Source organism: Phyllobates terribilis, unplaced genomic scaffold (genome assembly GCF_046119375.1).
Source record: "Phyllobates terribilis strain yellow unplaced genomic scaffold, ASM4611937v1 Scaffold_1__5_contigs__length_1240528914, whole genome shotgun sequence".
NCBI classification, from domain to species: domain Eukaryota; kingdom Metazoa; phylum Chordata; class Amphibia; order Anura; family Dendrobatidae; genus Phyllobates; species Phyllobates terribilis.
Genome location: NW_027362761.1, coordinates 1,155,143,119 through 1,155,160,740, shown reverse-complemented (window position 1 = coordinate 1,155,160,740; position 17,622 = coordinate 1,155,143,119).

Genomic DNA, 17,622 nt, shown 5'->3' with positions numbered 1-17,622 from the left:
TGGAGGTCGCAGTAGCTTAACAAGACGGTTTTAATGCCCCTTGGAAGAGACATGGAGGTCGCAGTAGCTTAACAAGACGGATTTAATGCCCCTTGGAAAAGTGGTGGAAGTCACAGTAGCTTACCAAGACTGTTTTAATGCCCCTTGTAAATGTGGCAGAGGTCGCAGTAGCTTAACAAGACGTTTTTAATGCCCCTTGGAAGAGACGTGGAGGTTGCAGTAGCTTAAGAACACGGTTTTAATGCCCCTTGGAAAAGTCGTGGAGGTCACAGTAGATTAACAAGACGGTTTTAATGCTCCTTGGAAAAGTGGTGGAGGTCGCAGTAGCTTAACAAAACGGTTTTAATGCCCCTTGGAAGAGACGTGGAGGTCGCAGTAGCTTAACAAGATGGTTTTAATTCCCCTTGGAAGAGACGTGGAGATCACAGTAGCTTAACAAGATGGTTTTAATGCCCCTTGAAAAAGTGGTGGAGGTCACAGAAGCTTAACAAGACGGTTTTAATGCCCCTTGGAAGAGACGTGGAGGTCACAGTAGCTTAACAAGATGGTTTTAATGCACCTTGTAAAAGTGGTGGAGGTCGCAGTAGCTTAACAAGGCGGCTTTAATGCCCATTGGAAGAGACGTGGAAGTCGCAGTAGCTTAACAAGACGGTTGTAATGCCCCTTGGAAAAGTGGTGGAGGTCACAGTTGATTAACAAGACGGTTTTAATGCCCCCTGGAAAAGTGGTGGGGGTCACAGTAGCTTAAAAAGACGGTTTTAATGCCCCTTGGAAGAGACGTGGAGGTCGCAGTAGCTTAACAAGACGGTTTTAATGCCCCTTGGAAGAGACGTGGAGGTCGCAGTAGCTTAACAAGATGGATTTAATGCCCCTTGGAAAAGTGGTGGAAGTCACAGTAGCTTACCAAGACTGTTTTAATGCCCCTTGTAAATGTGGCAGAGGTCGCAGTAGCTTAACAAGACGTTTTTAATGCCCCTTGGAAGAGATGTGGAGGTTGCAGTAGCTTAAGAAGACGGTTTTAATGCCCCTTGGAAAAGTCGTGGAGGTCACAGTAGATTAACAAGACGGTTTTAATGCCCCTTGGAAAAGTGGTGGAGGTCACAGTAGCTTAACAAAACGGTTTTAATGCCCCTTGGAAGAGATGTGGAGGTCCCAGTAGCTTAACAAGATAGTTTTAATTCCCCTTGGAAGAGACGTGGAAATCACAGTAGCTTAACAAGATGGTTTTAATGCCCCTTGGAAAAGTGGTGGAGGTCACAGAAGCTTAACAAGACGGTTTTAATGCCCCTTGGAAGAGACGTGGAGGTCGCAGTAGCTTAACAAGACGGTTTTAATGCCCCTTGGAAGAGACGTGGAGGTCGCAGTAGCTTAAGAAGACGGTTTTAATGCCCCTTGGAAAAGTGGTGGAGGTCACAGTTGATTAACAAGACGGTTTTAATGCCCCCTGGAAAAGTGGTGGGGGTCACAGTAGCTTAACAAGACGGTTTTAATGCCCCTTGGAAGAGACGTGGAGGTCGCAGTAGCTTAACAAGACGGTTTTAATGCCCCTTGGAAGAGACGTGGAGGTCGCAGTAGCTTAACAAGACGGGTTTAATGCCCCTTGGAAAAGTGGTGGAGGTCACAGTATCTTAACAAGACGGTTTTAATGCCCCTTGGTAGAATGGTGGAGGTCACAATAGCTTAACAAGACGGTTTTAATTCCCCTTGGAAGAGACGTGGAGGTCGCAGTAGCTTAACAAGATGGTTTTAATGCCCATTGGAAAAGTGGTGGAGGTCACAGTAGCTTAACAAGATGGTTTTAATGACCCTTACAAGAGCCATACAGTACAGCATCTTAAAAACATTATTCACATTATTGGGGAGTGGGTCTCCCATAGTCTTTGCTTATGCCTTCCAAGCAAAAGCTGCCAAAAATAAGGACGGAGGAATTTGCAATAATGGCAACACGGACCACCGACACCCTGGTGGTATAGTGGTGGTGGAGACTGAGGATAAGGAGAAGAGAATAAAACAGCCGAAATGACGTAGCGTATACCTATGTGTGGGTGTGAAGCGGTGCATGTGAATACATCTCCCGAAATAGCACAGTGGATTTGACTTTATGTTACTCTGCTGTCATTTGTTGGTGATGAGAAGTCTGGCCCAATCCAGCCCATGTTCATTTTGATAAGGATCAGCTTGTCAGCATTGTCAGTTGACAGGCGAGTGCGCTTATCAGTTATTATTCCCCCAGCGGCACTAAAAACACGCTCCGATAACACGCTAGCGGCAGGGCAGGCCAGGACCTCCAAGGCGTACCGAGCGAGCTCATTCCAAGAGTCCAGCTTGGATACCCAAAAATTAAAAGGCACAGAGGAATCACGGAGGATGCTGGTACGGTCGGCAAGGTACTCCCTCACAATCTTTTGAAACTTTCCACTCCTTGTGAGAGTACCCCGCGCCTCAGGGCCTGTAAGCTGGGCGGGTCTCAGAAAACTGTCCCAGAACGTTGACAGTGTTCCCCTGCCTCTGCTGGATTGGAGTTTCGTCTCTCTCGCATGTACGCCTTGGTTGGGCAACGAACTGTGACCTCTGCCGCTAGCGTGTTCAGATGGGAATTTTTTTAACAGTTCTGCAGCAAGGCCTTCTGGTACTGCCCCATTTTTGTAGACCTCGCCACCTCAGGAATAAGAGAGTGAAAGTTCTCCTTGTAGCGGGGGTCTAAAAGTGTCACCAACCAGTACTGACTGTCACCTAACATTTTGACAACACGAGGGTCACGGTTAAGGCAGCGTAACATAAAGTCAGCCATGCGTGCCAGGCTGGTTACGGGCAAGACTTCCATGTCCTCACCAAGATGACGACTGACCATGGTCTCCTCCTCCCCCCTGTCCTCAGGCCACCCACGCTGAATCGACAGTATGACAGTTGTACAGGTACTACCGTCTACAGCGCATGATACAAGCTCCTGTTCTTCCTCCTCCACCTCGTCCTCTCCTTCATTGTCCCCTAATGCACGTTGGGATGAGATGAGGCTGGGCTGTGTGTAATCGACCGCTACGGCTTCTTGATCCATCTCATCATACTCTGGCTGCAATGCCTCCTCTTTAATTCTCTGCAGAGAGCGTTGCAAAAGACAGACAAGTGGAATGCTGACGCTAATGATGGTGTCATCACCACTCACCATCTTTTTGGACTCCTCAAAGTTTGTCAAGATGGTACATATGTCAGACATCCAGGTCCACTCCTGAGGTCTTATGTGTGGAGTCTGACCTGAATATCGACGACCTTGTTGCAGCTGGTACTCCACAACTGCTCTCTTCTGCTCACAAATCCTTTGCAACATGTGGAGGGTAGAGTTCCAACGTGTGGGGACATCACACACCAGTCAGTGTGACGGAAGCTGCAAACGCTGCTGCAACATAGCAAGGGTGGCGGAAGCTGTAGCCGACTTGCGAAAATGAGCTGACAGGCGGCGTACTTTGACGAGCAGATCTGGCAACTCGGGGTACAATTTAAGAAACCGCTGAACCACGAGGTTAAGCACATGAGCCAGGCATGGTACGGGTGTGATCTCGCCTCGCCTCAGAGCCGCCACCAGGTTACGGCCATTGTCACACACGACCATGCCTGGATGTAGGTTCAGCGGTCTCAACCACAGATCTGCCTGCTCTTTCACAGCTGTCCACAACTCACAAGCAGTGTGAGGTTTCTCACCTAAGCTTATGAGTTTCAGCACAGCCTGTTGCCGCTTGGCGGAGGCAGTACTGCAGTGCTTCCAGCTTGTAACTGATGTGGTGATATCTGAGATGGAGGCTGAACATGAGGAGGAGGATGATGCGCAGGAGCTGTACACTGTGGGGGCAACTCTGACTGACATAGGGCCCGCAATCCTGCGTGTGGGGAGGATGTGTTCCGTCCCAAGGTCCGACTGGGTCCCGGCTTCCACTATGTTTACCAAGTGTGCCGTCCCTGGCCACAAGCACTTGTCCACGTATCCGTTGTCAGGTGGACTCCCCTGTAACTGCGTTGTTGAGGGCACAGCAGATGTTTTGGGACACGTGCTTGTGTAGTGCAGGGATGGCACACTGGGCAAAATAGTGTCGGCTGGGGACCGAGTACCAAGGGACGGCCACCGCCATAAGGTTGCGGAAGGATTCCGTCTCCACCAGCCTAAAAGGTAGCATTTCCAACGCAAGCAGTCGTGAAATGTGCGAATTTAGGACTGTGGCCTGTGGGGTGTTGGCTGCGAATTTCCGCTTTCGTTCAAAGGTCTGGGATATGGACAATTGGACGCTGTAGTGGGATGTGGACTTGGACGTTGATGTTGTTTCTTGAGAAACTGCCATAACAAGTGAAGACTGAGAGGAGGGGGCATCTTTGCATGCAGTATGGACAGGGGATTGCCTTGCACACACAACAGGGGGTTCTATTGCACGCACAACAGCAGAAGAAGCAGTGGTGACACCCGCTGACACTGGTCGTGGACCCTGGGGTTCACCCCACAAAGTTGGGTGCTTTGCTGCCATGTGCCTGATCATGCTGGTGGTGGTCAGGCTGGTAGTTTTGTCACCCCTGCTGATGCTGGCATGGCAGGTGGTACAAATGGCCTTTTTGGGGTTATGAGCAGAGTCTTTAAAAAAATTCCAGACTCTGGAAGACCTACAGGTTGCTCTGGCAACGTCCCTCGTGTTGGTGTTACGGGGAACTGTTGCCTGCCTTCTGTGTGCGGTCACCACACTGCTTCTTCCTGCCTGTTGGGGTACTCTGCCTCCCTCACCCTGTGTGCTGCTGGCATCGCTCTGCATGTCCTCCTGCCATGTTGGGTCAGTTACTAGATCATCCACCACATTCCACTTGCGCACCATGATCCTCCTCCTCACTTCCTGGCAATTGTGTCTCGTCATCGTCCACCTCTTGTGACAAATTGCCAGCGTCGACTTCCTGTGGCCGTGGCTGCTCAAATATTTGGGCATCGCTACATGGGATCTCCTCTTCCACCACTTCAAGCGGAGCAGGCGAGGGGCAGAAATCTGGAAATGGACCAGTGAACAGCTCTTCAGAGTGTCCAAGTGTGGGATCACTTGCTGTCTGACGACACTCGGCATGGTGGGAGGAAGGAGCATCAGGGTGAGGAGGAGTATGCGGTCGAGACTCACGGCTACTAAGATTTGACCGTGTGGAAGACAGACCGGAGGTGGTGGTGCCCAGGTAACTGGAAGTATTATCTGCTATCCAATTAATAACCTGTTCACACTGATCAGTTCGCAATACTGGTGTTGTTCTGTGCTTCCCTAGTAATTCGGTCATGAAGTGGGAGTGAGAAGATGTGGCTGTTGGTTGTGGCACATTTTCACCATGGCCACGGCCCCGTCCTCTGCACACACCATCACCAGAATGTCCAGTTCCACATCCCTTGCCACACGCCTTGCCCATTGTAAAGGAAGTAAAATAGCTTACACTCGCACTATCAATGGAAAAAGGGTAATAAAAAGTAGATTAGAAACGTGGAAGAGGAAAAAAACAGTTCTATTTCTCTGGCCTACACCCAACTCTTTTAAACAATCTGAACAATCAGGGAGAAACTATTACTGTTTTTCTTTACGGAAAAAATACCAAAAGCTGAATAATAGAGATTTTTTACAGTGGAATGGCAAAACCACAGTTATTGCTTACTGGGGTATACGAGACAATTTTAAATAGATATATTTGCGGCTGAACAGTGAGCGACACACTCAAACTGTTTTTTTTTAGGTAAAAATGGCCCAAAAGTGGATAATACAGAGGTCTGAACCGTGGAACTGCAAAACCACACTTCTATTTCTCTGGCCTTCACCAGACTATGTTCAACAGATATATTTGTGTCTGAACAATCAGGAGACACTATTACTGTTTTTCTTTACGGCAAAAAATGCCAAAAGCAGGATAATTCAGAGTTTTGACCTGTGGAACTGCAAAACCACAGTTCTATTTCTCGGGCCTACACCAGACTATTTTCAACAGATATATTTGTGTCTGAACAATCAGGAGACACTATTACTGTTTTTCTTTACGGCAAAAAATGCCAAAAGCAGGATAATAGAGATTTTTTACCGTGGAATGGCAAAACCACAGTTATAATTTACTGGTGTATACCAGACTCTTTTAAACAGATATATTGGTGTCTGAACAATCAGGAGACACTATTACTGTTTTTCTTTACGGAAAAAATACCAAAAGCTGGATAATAGAGATTTTTTACTGTGGGACGGCAAAACCACAGTTATAATTTACTGGTGTATACCAGACTCTTTTGAACAGATATATTGGTGTCTGAACAATCAGGAGATACTATTACTGTTTTTTTTAAGCTAAAAATGCCAAAAGCAGGATAATAGAGATTTTTTACCGTGGAACAGCAAAACCACAGTTATAATTTACTGGTGTATACCAGACTTTTTTCAATATATATATTTGCGGCTGAACAGTGAGCGACACACTCAAACTGTTTTTTTTTTAGGTAAAAATGGCCCAAAAGTGGATAATACAGAGGTTTGAACCGTGGAACTGCAAAGCCACACCTCTGTTTCTCTGTCCTACAGCAGACTATTTTAAACAGATATATTTGTGTCTGAACTGTCACAGACACACTTTTTTTTGGGGGGGGGGGACACCAAAAGGTTAATAAGACGGGTATTTGTACAGTGTGAAGGAGGAAAAAAAAAAGAGGATTTAGATGAAAAAAAAAGTCTTTTTCCTGGCCCCCTAGGACCTGGAGCTAAGTCCAGAAATTTCAGCAACGGGAGCACACAGGACTGTAATGCAGCGTTTGCTGGTATAACCACTGCATCTCCTATACAGCCTGCCTGCCTGATATTTGGGATGGATATTAGTCCTGAGTAGAGATGAGCAGTGTTCGACTAGAACTGTTCGCCAATCTCAAATTCGAGCTGTTTTGGGCGGTGTTCGAGTTGTTCGACGAATGCGAACGATTTGCAAACAATTCGGCTGTTCAAGGTTATGTTCGATAACTGTTCGTGCACCAAAAGCGTAACTGGATTTTTTCACATCATGCAGGGATTGTCTGCCACTCACTGTAATGTCACAGCCATGGTGGTTGTGGCATTACAGTGGTTGCCCAAATCGATGGGAACAGTGCCCACAGTGAAACATGAAAAGTCGGCAATTCAGCAGCGGCATACACCGGTACCTGACAATTTAGAACAGAAAGAATAGAGCATCACACATAGATTAGATAGCTAGAAACATGTCAGTCACATATATAATAAGTACAGTGATAGTGTTGATTACTGTACTTGTCATTTAGTGTTAAAATAAAGGATTTAATAAAAAAAAAATTGGCGTGGTGTTCCCCGTAATTTTAGTCTCTAGCGGAGGTTAAGCAGACGGCTGGGGCAGATGTTTGAAGCCTGGGAAGGGGGTAATACCCACGGAGCTTCCCAGGCTACTAATATCATCCCCCAGCTGAATACCTAGCCTTTACTAGCTATTAAAATGGGGGACCCCCCAAAAAAATGACGTGGGGTCCCCCCTATTTTAATAGCTAGCAAAGGCTAGGCAGACAGCTGGGGGCTGATATTAATAGCCCAGGAAGGGTGCCATGAATATTGGCCCCCTCCCAGGCTAGAAACAGCAGCCGTCAGCCACCCCAGAAATGGCGCATCCATAGGATGTGCCAATTCTGGCACTTAGCCTCGCTCTTCCCACTGCCCTGTAGCGGTGGCAGTGGGGTAATAGGGCTGGGGTTGATGTCAGCTTATAATGCCAGCTGACATCAAGCCCAGGTTAGTAATGGAGAGGCGTCTATAAGACACTCCCATTACTAACCCCATAGTCAAAGTTAAAAAAAAACACAAACACCCAGAATAAAGTCCTTTAATTGAAATAAACACACAATTCTTTATTGTTCTAAATTAAACCATACTTACCATCATGCCCATTCCAGCTGAAGCCAACGATCTCCTGCAATAAAATAAAAGTAAAATAATAGACCAACATCATCCTTACCTTTCCATGGTTCCCAGGATGGCTCCAGCTCTGCTACATTCACATGACAGGCTGGATCGCAGCCGAAAGCTGCCATCCAGCTTGCCATGCCGCAGACACTGAGAAGCGCAGGCATGCTTGCGCTCCTCAGTGTCTCGCTGTGACGGCATCCAGATGATCCGAGTTCATGTCCCATGAACTCAGCTCACCTCATGCACGTCACTGACAGCGTGGGAGAATTCGCCTGCTGGTGTTTCTAGCCTGGGAGGGGGCCAATATTCATGGCACCCTTCCTGGGCTCTTAATATCAGCCCCCAGCTGTCTGCCTAGCCTTTGCTAGTTATTAAAATAGGGGGGACCCCACGTCGTTTTTTTTTGGGGTCCCCCATTTTAATAGCTAGTAAAGGCTAGGTATACAGCTGGGGGATGATATTAGTAGCCTGGGAAGCTCCGTGGGTATTACCCCCTTCCCAGGCTTCAAACATCTGCCCCAGCCGTCTGCTTAACCTCCGCTAGAGACTAAAATTACGGGGAACCCCAAGCCAATTTTTTTTTAAATAAATCCTTTATTTTAACACTAAATGACAAGTGCAGTAATCAACACTATCACTGTACTTATTATATATGTGACTGACATGTTTCTATCTATCTAATCTATGTGTGATGCTCTATGCTTTCTGTTCTAAATTGTCGGGTACCGATGCTGAATTGCCGGCCGGCTTTTTTAAAGAGACGGTGCATGAAAACACTATTATTTTTTTAAATAAATCCTTTAACACTAAATGACAAGTAGAGTAACCAACACTTTCACTGTACTTATTATATATGTAACTGACATGTTTCTATCTATCTAATCTATGTGTGACGCTCTATTCTTTCTGTTCTAAATTGTCGGGTACCGATGCTGAATTGCCGGCCGGCTTTTTTAAAGAGAGTGTCTTCTGAGCAGTTTGTCAGCTTTTGGACACCTTTGAAGGTGTTTTCTATGTGTTTTTATTTACCTGCCATTGGTTTTAATGGTGTTCGACGGTGTTTGACAGTGTTCTAAGGTGTTCGACGAACAGTTCCACGAACATCCTGGTGTTCGACGAACCGAACCAAACCCGAACACTACTGGGGTGGCTCAACACTAGTCCTGAGAAGGACTGTTTGTTTGATTTGGCAGCCTTTACAGACCCTACACTAACTATTTCGCAGTATAAATCTCTCCCTAGCTCAGCAGCGCTTTCCCTACACTAGCTGATCCGGAGCGACTGTGTCCAAGATGGCGGCGCCCGGTTTTAAATACTCGAGGTGACGCTGTGTGGCCAGCCAATCAATGTAATGCCCACAACCAACATGGTTGCGGCATTGCAGTGACTGGCTGCCAATCCCTGCATGTTCATTGTCTCTGTAAAGAGCGCCAAACATGCAGGGCGGAGACCCGAGCTCCCGCCCGAGTAACCCAAAAATGCTCGGTGCTCGCCGAACATCCTGAGTAGCGTGATGCTCGGGCGAGTACCGAGCAGTGTCAAGCATGTTCGCTCAACACTACTAATTGTATTGCATGGTGGATAATTATCTGCTTGTATTTCTCAGCGTTGAGGGGACCATTAATCCTGACCAAACCCCCAACCTCATTTGCTGTAATGCACTTCCAAACTTACAAGGACCCTCCACAATGCTTCACTGATGCATGAAGACTCATTATTGAACTACTCATACTATTGTACAGGCAATTACATTTTTTTTACTTACAGTTATATGAAAAAGTTTGGGCACCCCTATTAATCTTAAGCTTAATGTTTTATAAAAATTGGTGTTTTTGCAACAGCTATTTCAGTTTGATATATGTAATAACTGTTGAACACAGTAATGTTTCTGCCTTGAAATGAGGTTTATTGTACTAACAGAAAATGTGCAATCTGCACTTTATAAAACATTAAGCTTAAGATTAATAGGGGTGCCCAAACTTTTTCATATAACTGTATCAGTCCAGAACACCTGCTGCTAATCTTCTGCATCTTAGTTCTTATGTTTTTTTTTTGCATAGACACGCTTGGTCTTGTTTCTTTGATGAACCACTGCATTTACGGTCCTCACTGGCTCATTTCTTGATGCTTCTTCAAAAGAGCTTGGAAGCCCAGTCTGCTTTGAAATGTTTTCCTGGGAGAGACCTTGCTGATGCAGTATAACTACCATATGCATTTGATATGAAACTGTCTTCCACAACCTCACCTCTGTAGTAGAGTTTGGCTGTTCCTCACTCAGTTTTAAACCTCCTACACTGCTGTTTTTGTTTCAGTTAATGATTGTATTTTAATGAACATATGAAAATGATGGTCATTATCTCTTGTTTGGTATAATTGGTTACTCATGTACCTGACTGTGACTATAATACTACAAAATCCCTGAATTTGTGAAAGTGTACCTAAAAGAATTGATTCTGTTTTGAAGGCAAAGATCGGTCACTCCAAATATTTATTTGATTTAGATTTTTTTTGTTCATTCACTTTACATTTTGTTAATTAATAAAAAAAAACAAACACTTCTATTTTTGAAAACATTCTTACTTTGAAGTATTTTTTCGTGCCTAAAACTTTTGCACTGTATGTACACTATTGTGTAAGCATCAGAAACAGGTTTGCTTGATTTTGATGCCACTAGATTATTTTGGAAGTTAATGCTACACCATTGTTTTCATAAAAGCGATAAGATTAGACATGAGCAAATCGGGCAAATTTTTCAATTTTCAGAGTTTTCCCTACAAATTCGATTTGTGGAGATGTTTTTCTGCACAAATTTAAAGAAGCACTCCCACTAACTTTTTTATTCATTAATTGTGTATGTACAAGCTTGTTATATCGTGTGAGTGTATTAATAAATTCACCTACCACCACATTCTCCGGTGCTCAATGCCATTCTTCTCTGTTTCTCCATGACATCACCGCTCTGCGGACTGGCCAGGTCATGCTGCGCACTGCGTGACCCGGAAGTAGATTTTACAGTGAAAGCCTGTGGAGCGACAGAACGAGGCTCCATAGGCTTTAATTAAAAAAGAGACTTCCGGCTTACACATAGCTCCTAGATCGAGCCGGCTAGTTAGAACTGCGGTGACGTCATAGAGAAGAAGAGAAGAACATCGCTGGACACCGGAGAAAACAGCGGTAAGTGAGTATATTAATACACTCACACTATATAACATGCATTTACACACATTTAGTCAGAGTGCTTCTTTAATGTCCCTTATTATCCTTTGGTGTCTCTCCAGACCCCGGAAAATAATTAATAAAAGATGTAAAATCCTTATACTCACATTACCGCTCAATTGTCATGCCTCTCCGCTCCTTCCTGTAACCTATCCGGTCTTCCTTGCATCTTCAGATCACCGTCAGCTGCACTGAAATCCCCAGGCCTCTCACATTAGGTCTGGGCTTCTGGGTTAAGGTCTAAGATTGCAGGACATGCCATGACATCAACATGGGAGGCCCAGACATATAAGTGTGGCCAATGGCAATTCAAGAATGCAATGAGGACTGGATGGGTGGCGGTGAGAAGGGAAGGGGTCGGAGAGTTGAGTGTTGAGGTGAGTATAAGGATTTTTGTATTATTTTTGTAACATTTTGATGACCTTTTACGGTTCAGAAACATGTCGCCCAGCGTCTGCCATTATGCTGAAATGAATTAGAAAAGAATCCGCATTTGAGCAAATGTGGATTTTTGTAAAATTTGAGTAGAATTCAATTCCACTTAAATGTATTCTCTCATCTCTAGATATGATTAACATTTTAACTTTCAAACTATTGTTACAAAGGAACCATGACTAAAAACCGTTTTACATTATATTTGTTTTTAGTCCTTTTATTTGTACTTTTTATGGTCTTAAAGAAAAACAAACTGATGACAGATGACAGATACACTAGGTTTTTCTTCTCTCGTTACCAATTCAATCTGAGATAATACTGTACGAATGTAATATAATGGTTACTTCTAATGATCTTAAACTGGTTAAAATCTCCTCGTCTTGGTAATATTTCAGCAATGGAATGTTTGAGGATCATTAATGTCACCTTGAAGACTTTAAGTATTCAGAGGTTCCTGAATTTTTCTGAAACCCACAAGAGTAAAAAGATTCCATATATTAAGACATCTCAATTGAAATATCACGGTTTCATTGTTGTTTTAGATTAGGCAAAAAACATTTGTCATTAGAATCTCAAGAGCTAATATCCTGCCAAAACTGGCAAACCTTTGACATTACTCCGTCAAAAATCCTTAAACGTCTTCTAGAGTATCAAAGGTTTTATTCCAACATCACCAGTGAAGGTCAATAGCTCCTGACAGACGCATATTAGATCTGACTTAATTATGACTGAGTGGCACAGTATGTTTTGCAACATCTGGATCCTGATCTCAGAGTAACTAAGTAAACCTGAGCCGTGTGTCCGAGTTGCCATGTGTATCAAGAAGACAATTATAGAGGGAAATACAGGTTGGCAGCAGAAAAAGAGTATTTTCTTAAGTAATATTCCATGCACCGTCACTAATTTTAACACAACTAAATCGGGTCAAATTCCCACAAGTGGCTATAGCAAAAGGTCACACAGGTCTGGGTGACTATTTTTTTTTAAAAAATAGGAATTTAATTTTTAAGGGTCTGATAAGGGAAATTGAAATGCAAAATAAAAAGGGATGGTCGGTACTACTCTCCATGCGTAAAATCCAAGGCATAACTTCCAAAAACGAATAAGTGTTATGGTGGTGCTCTATAACAAAACTAAACAGTCTATAGAAATCTTTGTGTAGAGAAGAAGTTATGGAACTCATCAAAAAGTGAGAAATTCTTAGCAGCAAGCAAACAGAATAGAAACAGGGAGGACATGCAGCACTCAACCTATGGCCGTTTCGCATCTTCAAATGATTACTCAAGGCTCCTAGACCCTTGAAAAAGCATCTGAAGAGGTGAAACAGCTGAACCCTGAGTGCTGTGTGTCCTTCCTGTTTTCATCCTGTTTGGCTGCTGGATTTAGTAAATTAAGAAACTCATTATTTGGTGAGTGTCATAAATTCTCTATACCTGGATATTTAACTGTAGTACTCTGTTAGAAAAATGCAATAAAATCCCCCTCAAAAAACACAGAAAAATATTTTTTCTTTAATTAATTTCCTGGTTTCCAATATATATTTCTTTATTTTTTTTGTGTTTATGGTAAATAGTTTATTTGATTGAATTGATGCTCATGTTACAAAATTCATTTGATAGGTTCTCATGGGTGACATGAAATATTTAATTAAAAAGCCATAAAGGTGTATTCACATATATCATTATTTTAAATTACTGGCAAATCTGTTGAAAATCGTCATATTTGCTGTGAAATTGAAGCAATGTTGCGGATTTTACCTTTTATAATGAAAAGGGTGAGGCTCAGTGACTAGATTGAGAACAAAATTGTTTTATTTTATTTTAAACCTAAGGATAAGCCATCAGTTTTTAAAACCTGTGTAACCTCTTCAACATAAATCCAAACATTGTATCTACCCCAAAATGGTATCAATAAAAACGTCAGCTCAGGGAACAAAAAATAAGTTGTCGCACAGCTCCATATCCCAAAAAATGAAAGTGTTATGGGTCTCGGAAAATGGTGACAAAAGCAAAATAATTATAATTTTTTTTTACAAATTTCCGAATTTTTGTTCCACCACTTAAATAAAAAAACTATACATGTTGGCTATCTGCATACTCGTAATGACCTGGAGAATCATATTGCTAGGTTAGTTTTACCATATAGTGAACAAGGTAAATAAAAAACTTAGAAATCAATTGTAAAATGTCAATTTTTTTGCAATTTCACAGCACTGGGAATTTTTTTTTCCTATTTTCCAGTATAATATTTGGTAGAATGAATGGTTTTATTCTAAAGTACAACTTGTCCTGCAAAAAACATGGTGCACATTAAGAGAAAAATAAAAAGTTACGGCTCTTTGAAGTAGGGGAGGAAAAAACTAAAATGAAACAAAACAGAAAATTGCCATATCATGAAGGGGTAAGTAATTTTATGATAGTGGTGGCGTAAGTACGCACAAGATTATTACAGGCACAGGAATATTTTTGGGATTTCCAGATCATCTCTTTGCTTTACCTGAAGCTACCGCATGTCAGTTGAGCAACAGTTAAAGGAGGAGATTAAATGGAAATGTAGGGTCATTATACATTTTTCACATCATGTCCAATGAACCGTTGCTGTATCTAACCAAACGTTTGAGCATGGACATCTTTCAGCAATACTTGTTTTTATAGCAAAAAGCAGGATGTTTTTTGTGGGTCTGATCACCCTCTAATAAAGGAAAGTCCAGCTAATACTGTGTATGTGTAGTAAGAGGAGAACGAAGAAACATCCGACAGTCATGATCCAAAAAAAAGGCGAGTTGATTTTATAAAGTATTCCACAAAAATAAGAATAAGACACTAGGCATGACCATAAAGAAGGATCATAAGATATCTGAAACGCATTGCATTTCTATGCAAGACCTAGCCTCTTGTTATCTCAACACCCCTGGTATCTCCAGTATTAGATCAGATAGACATGGTGGACAGCAGTGTGAGAAGCCTCTTCTTACCACAGCACCCCTGGTATATCCAGTATTAGATCAGATATACAGTGTTGACAGTATGAACAGCCTCTTCTTACCTCAGTGCCCTTGGTATCTCCAGTATTAGATCATGAAGATAGGATGGACAGCAGTGTGAGCGTCTTCTTCTTACCTCGGCACTCCTGGTCCCCCCAGCATTAGATCAGATAGACATGTTGGACAGCAGTGTAAGCAGCTTCTTGTTATCACAGTACCCCTGGTATCTCCAGTATTAAATTTGGAAGAAATGGTGGACAGCAATGTGAGCAGCCTCTTTTTACCCCAGCACCCTTGGTATCCCCAGTATTAGATCAGAAAGGCATGGTGGACAGCAGTGTGAGTGGCCTCTTCTTATCTCAGCACTCCTGGTGTCTCCAGTATTAGATCAGAAAAACAGGGTGGACAGCAGTGTGAGCAGCCTCTCTTACCTCCAGACTCCTGGTATCTCTAGAAAGATAGAGTGTAAAGTACAAGAATTGTGCAACCTTTTGTATTTTGTGCCACTTTTCCAAAAACTGGATGTGTTTAATGGAAGGGACTTGCCCAAACTCTCAGCAATTGGCACAAATATTAGTGGAAATCTATTCCAGCTATGATTGGCTCTGGCATATGACAGCCCCAAATTCATTAAGGTAGGGGGTGCCTTTTAAGCCCTTTCCGACATCTGCTGTTCATGTATAACACAAGTCGGGTGCACGTCACACAGAAGGGCTCAGTTACACAGCTAGCATCTGCCTAAGAGTGACGATTGAAGCTACACTCCGATCCAGGGCCGGCTCCAGGTTTTTCTGGGCCCCGGGCGAAAGAGTCTCAGTGGGCCCCTTTAACACATACCACGATTCATGATGCAGAGATACAGCGGAGAAATATATATATATATATATATATATATATATATATATATATAGTACAATGCAAAGATTTCACTTCTTACATTACATGAGTGATATCTATTGTAAATTCCACAATAGCTCAGAAACCGGTGAATCGCTCCACACAGAATACTGGCCCCCATATAAGGCTCCATACGGAATACTGGCCGCCATATAACGCTTCATACGGAATACTGGCCCCCATATAAGGCTCCATACGGAATACTGGCCCCCATATAAGGCTCCATACGGAATACTGGCCCGCATGTAAGGCTCCATACGGAATACTGGCCCCCATGTAAGGCTCCATACGGAATACTGGCCCCCATATAAGGCCCCATACGGAATACTGGCCCCCATATAAGGCCCCATACGGAATACTGGCCTCCATATAAGGCTCCATACGGAATACTGGCCCCCATATAAGGCTCCATATGGAATACTGGCCCCCATATAAGGCTCCATACGGAATACTGGCCCCCTTATAAAGCTCCATACAGGATACTGGCCCCCATATAACGCTCCATACAGGATACTGGTCCCCTTATAAAACTCCATACAGGATACTGGCCCCCATATAACGCTCCATACAGGATACCGGTCCCCTTATAACGCTCCATACAGGATACCGGTCCCCTTATAACTCTCCATACAGGATACTGGCCCCATATAATGCTGCATGCAGGCTGTTACCCCCCACATAATGCCCCATACAGGCTGTCCCCCCCTTATAATGCTCCATGCAGGCTGTTCCCCCCCACATAATGCCCCATACAGCCCCCCCCTTTTAATGCTCCATGCAGGCTGTTACCCCCCACATAATGCCCCATACAGGCTGCCCCCCCTTATAATGCTCCATGCAGGCTGTTCCCTCCCACATAATGCACTATGCAGGCTGCCCCCCCCCTTTATAATGCCCCATGCAGGCTGTTCCCCACCTTATAATGCCCCATGCAGGATGTCACCCCCCCCTCTATATAATGCCCCATGCAGGATGTCCCCCCCCTCTTTATAATGCCCCATGCAGGATGCCCCCTCCCCTCTTTATAATGCCCCATGCAGGATGCCCCCCCCTTATAATGCTCCATGCAGGCTGTCCCCCCCCACATAATGCCCCATACAGGCCCCCCCCTTTTAATGCTCCATGCAGGCTGTTACCCCCCACATAATGCCCCATACAGGCTTCCCCCCCTTATAATGCTCCATGCAGGCTGTTCCCCCCCACATAATGCCCCATACAGGCCCCCCCCTTTTAATGCTCCATGCAGGCTGTTACCCCCCACATAATGCCCCATACAGGCTGCCCCCCCTTATAATGCTCCATGCAGGCTGTTCCCCCCCACATAATGCCCCATACAGGCTGCCCCCCCCTTTATAATGCCCCATGCAGGCTGTTCCCCACCTTATAATGCTCCATGCAGGCTGTTACCCCCCAAATAATGCCCCATACAGGCTGCCCCCCCTTATAATGCTCCATGCAGGCTGTTCCCCCCCACCTAATGCACTATGCCGGCTGCCCCCCCCCTTTATAATGCCCCATGCAGGCTGTTCCCCACCTTATAATGCCCCATGCAGGATGTCACCCCCCCCTCTATATAATGCCCCATGCAGGATGTCCCCCCCCCCCTCTTTATAATGCCCCATGCAGGATGCCCCCCCCTTCTTTTTATACTGCCCCATGCCTCCATACATTAAAAAAAAAAAATCAAATACTCACCTCCCTTCTCCTCACATGGGCTGCCCGCGTCCGAACGCCAGAGTTGTCGGTGTCTTCCCGCTCAGCGCTCCCTGTGACGGCTCAGGGGAGGGCGCGGTGAAAAGACGTCACCGCGCCCTCTGACCTGAGACGTCACAGGGAGCGCAGAGCAGGAAGACAGCGGATCTGCGGAGGCACGGGGAGAGGTAAGTATCGGGCTGCCGGGGCCCTGAGCAAGCGGCGGAGAAGGGCGGGCGCTGACACCGCTCTCCTCCGCCCATAGCCCAGCGGGGTGCGCGACCGCCAGTGGGCCCCTCTGCCTGCTCAGGGCCCCGGCATTTGCCCGGGTGCGCCGGGTGCTGACGCCGACCCTGCTCCGATCACTGCTGTTAGCCCCTTAAATGGCAACATTTAAGGCTCATAGGCCCAGAGTTGCATCATTTCAAGCACCCATCCCTCCCAAAACACAACCTCCGAGTG